The sequence below is a fragment of the Colletes gigas genome, unplaced genomic scaffold (genome assembly GCF_013123115.1).
Source record: "Colletes gigas isolate AHSC1104 unplaced genomic scaffold, ASM1312311v1 Colletes_gigas_Sc00018, whole genome shotgun sequence".
NCBI classification, from domain to species: Eukaryota; Metazoa; Arthropoda; class Insecta; order Hymenoptera; family Colletidae; genus Colletes; species Colletes gigas.
This window is the reverse complement of record NW_025106647.1, coordinates 2,661,395-2,670,682: the sequence shown is the minus strand read 5'-3', so window position 1 is coordinate 2,670,682 and position 9,288 is coordinate 2,661,395.

The window sequence follows — 9,288 nt, the reverse complement described above, 5'->3', positions numbered from 1 at the left end:
GTCCCATTTTACTGATAATTTCGTTGATAATGTTTGAATTCAGGATACTACCTATACCGACAGCGTCTCCAGACATACTGATGCTAAGTATGTTTACATATGATGGATTATCTTGTAATCGTTCTATGTGGAATGTTACGAATCAAAGACTGTACGAATACTTATTACGCGTATATTTTAGGTCAATTTCTGGAAATTTGTTAATATTTTCATAATAAATATAAATAAATAATTTGTTGTTAATGACATTTGTTCCAGAGATTTCTAAGAATATGTATGTATGTTTTTGTTAACATACTTTTGTAATAAACAAAGTTCTGCAAAGGTTTTGTTCAAATTGACTAGTGTACGAATACTTTTTACACTCACTGTATATGCAAAATCTTTTTATTTTAAATATATACTTAAATCCAATTTCATAAAATTCAAATTCAGTCGTATTCTCGAATTAATATTTTAAGATTTCAAAATATGGATAATTTATTTTAGACTTTAACATGCATTATTTGCCTGTCCTTATATTCTTATAAAATAAAAAGTTGAATATCCAAAAGACGATTTATCGAACTTGTAGAGCATACGAACGTCGTGGCAGATCTTGATTTCCAAAGAATCGTGCCCGCGGCCAATTTACAATCGTTACACAATTCCAGGCCTAATAACTTAACTTGCACGATGAAACTCGAGAGGCGAGTAACATATTCGCGGAACTACTTGTCGTAGTTACTGAAACTTGACTTGGCGGAGCTGAAAGTTTGACTCTGCGATTGAAACTTGACCGACATGAGAACATCTGAAACTATCAGACGCAGATTATCACGAAACTTCGCTCGGTTATTCATTTTCGACTTTGAGAAACTATACGTTATATTACAGTCACTCTGTGAAAATTGCTTTCATAACTAGAAACTATCGATTTAGCAAATAAAACTAAATTCAATTTATTTAAATTTTCATCGTGGTGTCACCCATTAAATCTGCAATAGAGAATTGAAAAGTAGCAAAAACAATCTTTGAGAAAACAACCACACGTTATATTACAGTGAAAATTCACTCTGTGAATATTATTTTCAAAGCTGTAAATTATCAATTTAGGAAATAAAAATAAATTTTTGTTAACTTTTCATAGTGGTGTAACCCTTTAAATCTATAATAAAAAATCTTAAAGTTGTTCTTAGGTTGAAACAATGATTTCATCGTTTGAATAATAAGAATTGATCAACATCGTATTGTCGTTATACTTTGTGTGAGGGTCGAGCGAATTTTTCTAGAATAATTTCACAGAACTCGACACCTAATCTTCCGAAAACTACCTCTCACTATTCTAAATAAGATATCATTATTTTTACGGATGCTGTCGACGCTTCGCTAGATCGTAAGTATTTGAATCGACCACGGATGAAAAGTTCTCCACTATAGCAAACCAAAAAAAAAAGAATTTTTTAAAAAATATTAAGAAATGTACTTCACATATATACTCGTACTCCTTAAATTTTTAACGATTCTATGCTATTTTTACTATGTTTATAGAACTTTCCAATGAATTGTCCTGCTTCGATTAATTTTTACAAATAATATCATGGTTATCAGAGATGTTGGATAATATTTTAGAATGTCAGTTTGAATCGTTTTTTGTTAAATGTTATTAAATTTAGAATAGCTTACTTAATACTGACTGCTGCGTCACCCATGTGTATAAAAAAAGTAATTCTCAAGTTTGGGATATCGCTATTTTCTCCGTTATAAATGAACATAGACATTTAACAAAAACGGGATTCAAAAGTTTAAAAGATGGCTTATACGTGATAAACTGGTCCTGTAAAAAATTCATGAAAATAAGGATTGTGAATACATAAAACTCTAACATCTAAAGTAAAATTCTTATCAGTTTCCACCGAAATTTAGTCAGAAATAAATTAATAAATATAATTGAACTAAATATTAAAATTTGCACATTGTGCACTTTGTGAAACAATTATATTTATTGAATCCCAAATAATTCGAGCCAAGTGAAGAGTATTTTTGTTACCGGAATAAGAAGGTTTATGACTGAGCAAGTTATGCTCGTTCATTTAACTTCAAAATGTAGCGCGTGTGCACCTTTATGTTTTGAAAGTGCAGCTGAACGTAATCCAAAGTAATTATAAATTCTACTGACATTGTTTGCAGAATTTCGCTACGTTCGAAAGCAATTACATATATCTGTGTATGTGTATGTGTGTGTGTGTTGTGTAAAATTTACATCATCCTCCCACTCGACTACGTCCGCACATACGGAATTCCAGCAATTTCAAGCGTTCCTAACTTCTTGTTTACTGCGAACACTTCCTTGGCAATATTTTCACGGTGAACTCTAATCAATGTTTTCCGATGTATCGTAAAGATTGGGCAAAAGTTTCTAATTTTCCGCGTGAAATACGCCGGAGCGTATCCCTCCCAGTTATCGAAGTTTCTCCGATTATCGGCGATAACTTTGAGATAAAACCCTGGCTAACTATCCGCATCGTCTGGAAATCGTTCAACCAGCCATATAGTAACCACGTTAACTTGGGTAGAACTTAGAAAAGTGTATTAATCTTTCGATGATTGCTGTACCGTGTGTTCAAGATCAGCCATTTTGATATAATTAAGGCAAAAGTACAATATCCTCGTAAAAACTAAAACGTGCAAGTAAGTTCCTTCGTACACGAATTTCTCAAACAATATTTCTTGGGTCAAGGAAACGGAACTTCATGTTTTAAGCACTAACTAAATTTGTTTATTAAAATTAAAGGTATAACGAAATATATAATTGTAATTAAAGTCACTTGTTGGTAAAATAAAATTCTTTAAATGTGACTCGATTGGAACGATAACAACAATTTGATAAAGTAATACGTGAATTATGTAAAATTAATTCGTAATAATAAATTACACAAATATTATAACTAACCTTTCCCTAATCTTGCACTCAGTTTAGCGTTACACTAAATTCAAGAACTATAGTTACGACTTTGTATAAATACTTAAGGCACGAAAGTCTGTTACTTCATGGATGGTGACTATTTCGCTCTAACAAATGAAAACGATGTTTGCATTAATCAACATAATATTTATTCAGGACGCCGCGTTCAGTTACATTATCATGAGTGGGAAAGAACTCGTGTCACTGTTTAATGGTAGTCCAACTTTTAATTGACGGGCAGCAATTTACTAGAATGCAAAGCGAAGTAATGTCTTCCTAATGTCTGCCACTCCATACGAGTGACATTAATAAACGTCTTAATGGATCGGTAAACACAGCAACCTTGGCAGTTTCGCATTTTGCGGCTTGATTATTTTTTCATGTCAAATTCTTCTAGGCCAACCTGTTTCATTTCATTTCTGCGACTGAAGAATTCCATATTGGAAAAAGTTGTTATTGCACAACGTTATGGTTGCAAATTTGCTTGCTTGATGAATTTTTCCACGCGACTGATACTTGATATTTATAGTCAACTCGATAGAAAACTACATTCAACTTTATATTTCACCTGATGGAAAACTACATTCAACTTTATATTTCATTTGATGGAAAAATATATTCAACTTGATAGAAAACTACAGTCAACTTTATATTTCACTTGACGGAAAACTATATCCAACTTAATAGAAAACTACATTCAACTTTATATTTCACTTGATGGAAAACTATATTCAACTTGATAGGAAACTACATTTAACTTTATATTTCACTTGATGGAAAACTACATTCATCTTTATATTTCATTTGATGGAAAACTACATTCAACTTTATATTTCACTTGATGGAAAACTATATCCAACTCGATAGAAAACTACAGTCAACTTTATATTTCACTTGATGGAAAACTATATTCAACTTGATAGGAAACTACATTTAAATATATATTTCACTTGATGGAGAATTATATTCAACTTGATAGAAAACTATATTCAACTTGATAGGAAACTACATTTAACTTTATATTTCACTTGATGGAAAACTATATTCAACTTGATAGAAAACTACATTCAACTTTATATTTCACTTGATGGAAAACTATATGTAACCTGACAGAAAACTATATTCAACTTTATATTTTACTTGATGGAAAACTATATCCAACTTAATAGAAAACTATAATACATTCAACTTTATATTTCACTTGATGGAAAACTATATTCAACTTGATAGGAAACTACATTCTACTTTATATTTCACTTGATGGAAAACTATATTTAACTTGATAGAAAACTATATTCAACTTGATAGAAAACTACATCCTACTTTATATTTCACTTGATGGAAAACTATATTCAACTTTATATTCTACTTGATAGAAAATTACATTCAATTTTATTGAAAACTATGTTCAACTTTAAAATTAGCATAGTTTTACTAATTTTAAATTAGAATCATTTTATCAATGCATTATTTCTTTTTGCATAAACAAGAAACAAAGATACATTTGATGTAAAAATATCAATACTTGCACGTACATTGCACTTTGATAGCCTGTTACAAAAGTTTCCTAAAGGTAATGTATTATGCCTTTTAACGCGAACGTAATTTCAATTGAATGAAAAAGAACAGGAAAAAGGAAACATGCTCAACGATGAATCGCATTACAAGTTACAAAGTGCTACCAGGAGTGCCTGTTTCTAACAAGTGCGCTGAATAAAGCTGGAAATAATTGAATCCAGTTACACTCAACGCCACATGCAATTGGGTTGAACTCCCTTTCAGCGTTCTGGTGCATTTGATGATCGTGGTCAATGGAGAACTATAGTGGAAAACAGCTGATATCGCGAAGAATCTTATTTAGATATTACAGATACCCAATAAGATTGCTTTTATATTTTCACGACCTAGAATTTCCATAAAAAATTACGATATTACTTCGTACAAGAAGAGACTCGAACTTGGAAGATAATATTATAAAAAATTTTTTTTCATTGTTAAAATTTACGGTTCTTTAAAAACGTTTATCACAAAGAGCACCAATACTTGTTTTGAAAATCATTAATGTGAGAATACTGTTAAGTAGAAAATATATCTTTGAGGATAACAAAATAACATGGATTAAACACTGCTAATTGAATTTGGTTATATACACTTTTTCAGTCTGTATTTATCAACATATATAGTTTTGAGAAAGATAGATCCATAAACGAAAAGCAAAGAAACTAAATAATAGAACATTTGTTTAAAATCTGGAAGTATAAATAAATTAATCGATGGAATTGAGTGTTTAATACTTTATGGAATATTCCATAAGTTTAAATGAGAACAATCACTCTTTTTGGCGAATATTTATAATTGTTTAAATATCGCGTTAATTCGAAGCATACAAGAATAGTAGAATATTATTCGTCACCCGGTATTGTTTTCAGCGTATGTAACCGACTCGAGAACGTTCGGCTCTCGTGTCCGCTACGCGAAAACAAGACAGGTTATAAAAACTGTCACATACGGATTTCTTCGAAACATCACGCGATCGACGAAACGACGCGTGATTTCGAGCTAATGTTTCGGCGCGTGTATAAAAAGAAGGTACGACGATAATAAGTTGGACAAAGACGAATTCAAATTCGTCTACAGCGCCGCTAGTCGGAGATTCTCCCCTCCGAATTTGACTAACCGTGCTAGATCGTCACTCTTAACTTGGAACCGGCAGTGAGCAGATACGATCCCGTTCCCCCGTAATTTCCAAGACTTTCGAATAGTTTCGAGTCACTCGAACTTTCGACGAAATTGTAAACGTGGGTTGGAAGTGCAGTACGAGAACGGATTGGGAATCCATCCGGTACCGTCAATACTTCCGCAAAACCCGTTTACAATTTAAAATCAAAGAGTCGTAAACGTGGGCAGGAAGTTCAAATACGTAACGGATTGTAAAACAATCCCATACCGTGAACTTCCACAACCCGTTTACTATTTAAAAAAGCCGTAAACGGGAACAACAAGTTCAATACGGAACGGGTTGGAAAACAATCCTATCCCGTGAACTTGCACAGGACGTTCAATACGGAACGGGTTGAAAACAACCCCATCCCGTGAACCTCCGCAGGACGTTCAATACGGAACGGGTTGTAAAACAATCCCATCGCGTGAACTTCCGTAAGCCGTTTACCAATTAAACAGATCAGGTCGGAACACGACCTGATCCAAAGACTGTAAAGATCTCGCAGGTTATAATCCGAGATTTCGAATTCAGCAGTGGGTACGATCCACCTCAGCCTGAATACAGACACGTATCGCTGTAATCAGAGGTCGTGTCCGAAGTATTCAGCAGTGGCTACGACCCACCTTTGTCTGAAAAAAAAGGAACAAAAAAACACGTATTGCTGTAATCAGGGGTCGTGTCGGAGGTATCGAGGTTGACCCTCGAACCTCCATTGACTGTCAAACGGCTCGAAACCCACAATCCAGGGGCGTATAAAATACCCTGGGTTGCTTTGCCATCTTCCAGTCGAAGTGTGGGGCAATTTTAACTCCCAGCTTACGGCGAATCGCGAGAACACGCCCAAAGATCGCCAGCCTAGTACGGTCGCTGCGCGTAGGACGTTGATTCATTAAGCAACGTGGTGTCAGGCCCAATAGTAAGTCGACCCAAGGGCGCCGTTGGCAAACCTGCACCACACCGTGCCCGTACGCACGTAAGAAGGTGGTAAAGGGCCAAGGACCGGGTACGGTTGCAGCCTTACAACCTCCATCCGTTACCCTCTCCTACGACAGTCGAGACCTGCAGTCGAGGAAGAAACGAGGTTGAATCTCGTCTTCCCCAAAACTGCAATCAGACGTTCCCCGGTTTAAAGGGAACGCACACAAACATATATGTACAGTCCACTAGCTTAGCTGCGTAACGCGGCGGCTGAGTTTCCCGCTCCTGAGTGCGACAAGCACAACCAGGAGCGCGTGAACATTAAAACGAGACGGAGAGAGTGACAAACGTTACCGTATATTTACACCTCGTTCCGTCTCTTTTGTTTCAGAACAGCGTGACGCGAGCACACGCCAGACGCCGGTCAGACAGGCGAGGTTTCTGTCGCGTATAATCTAATTAAGACAGGCTGTTCGCATTTAAATTTACACAATAAACGACGTCGTCGAACTCTTTCGACGACGTGAAAATATATACATATAACGTGTGACAATTACTTTTCCATCCTCCTATTCCCTCGTGATCCGGACCCCCGTTAGACGAGGTTCTCAAATCAGTGTTTGAGCCCTCCACATTCTAACAATAATGTTTTCAAATGTTGTTTTTAAATGACGATTTCTAGTGATATTTGTCTTACTTACGACATCTTCGTATTATCATTATGGAATATTCTGAAGAAATCTGAATCCATACTCAATATCTTTATTTCCCCCTAAAAAGTATCTTGCTTGACTCGAAATTATTAGCAGAGAAAATGTTAGAAAAAAACATTAGAACGAGTCTTCCAACGTGACTGAAAAGGAGTAACACGGCACTCAACGTGTCAAGCGTCTGTCTCTTTGTAATGCTTAGTGGATTTAGTTTCCGATATCGATACTGTCCTATATACATAGGTCTAAAGCCGAGAATTGCGTCTACACTGCGTCGGCAAAGAAATGGCTTTGCCGCGGTGTATAGCAGTGGCACGGCCGTGCCGCCTTGTGCCGCCTTTTGCCGCCTTTTGCCGCCTTTTGCCGAACGCTGTGCCGATCGGCAAATGCCGAGCCGTGCCGACCCAGTGGGGACGCAGCTTAAGAAGTTGTAGGACTTAGCACATACAACGTGAGACTCGTGGGAATTGATACAGTCGCACCTGGACAAGCGGTACACTCTATACATAGGAAGCACAGACTTATAGGACTACGTATACAAAATTCTGAATTGAAGAGATTCGATATACACGAGTTCGTGCAAATGGTTCTCGCGCTTGCCAGTAGAGGACTACGCCTTTCTCACAAGTCCTCAGAATCCATAACAAAACACACGCTATAATCTGATCTCGGACACGTAGCATTCCCCAATACAGAGATTATACAGTACTTTAGAGATTTAGAGTTCTCAAAGGCGTAGTTTAAAGTTCTACCATATTTTAATGATCTCAAAATTCACCAATAAGAATATTATGCTTGAAATCTCAGAACATTGAACAGTCCAATGGGACTCTTGAGAAGTTTATAGATCCTGAATGGCTCTAACACAATTCCTTAGAATCCTTAATGCTCCCTAGGGATCACAGAATCTCCAAAAGTTCTCGAGAACCTTATGGTACTCTAAGACCTCTAAAATATCAGTAATAACTGCTAGAGGTTCTATGTTTGCAAGATGATATAGGGTTCCAGGATTATCTCTATTTGTTGTAATTGCATGTATCAAGTGTCAACGTTGACTCTATTAATTGCTGTGTGTTTGAAATCCTCAATAAGTAGTTCTCTAGCATTTATATCATGTTTTGAGTCGTCTATACTGTTCAGTGTGCCCTGGGTCGTTTGTATCATGTCCCATGTGACCTGGGACACCATTCTGGCGTCGTTTATATTGTCTTCAACAAGTCCAAAGTTGCCTCTATCGGGCCTCAGGAGTCCTGGGTCGTCTGCATCGGCTTTCATAATGGAATTATTCCATAATTCCTGCTTGAGGCATTAAGCCTGCTAAACGCTGTACAGGGACGCTTAAAGTCAACGTGTACAGTTGGGGAATAGCGACATAAGAATATGTCCGTAGAGACGCCTACTCAGCGTTGTGTACCTTCCTTAATTATGCAAATCATGCATTTTATCAGCTGTGTTTGAACGGAAAAAAACATTTCTATTCCGTATAAGCTAGATCTTTGGACGCACAGATTACCATGCAAACAGATTTCTTTGAGTCCGAGCACGAGAACATTCAGCTCAATGTACATTTTTATTAATTTCCAATAATGTCTGTGGAAATATCTACAAAGCAATAATTTACGTAATATTCGAGTTGAAATGGTAAATTAGTGGAAACTGCTGATCGCGATAAAGAAACATGTTTCACATTTTCGATGGAGGATAGTCGATTAAACATTGCAACTTAGGGCACTAGAACTTACATTCGTCGATACTTGAATTGCAGCAGTAATGGGAGCTGTAATTGTATAATCGTCGTAGTATTGAAATGGTTTTGCAATTCACAAAAGCAGTCATGTAATAAAAATTTTTATTCTTTATTATTGTTATCAACTACTCATTAAATACTGTTTCCTGAATAATTATTTTATTATTATAAATTTAAATTTTGCAGAACATGAAAACGTGATAATTTAGTATTTTATTTATTTTTAATTTCTTGATTATTCGTTTTC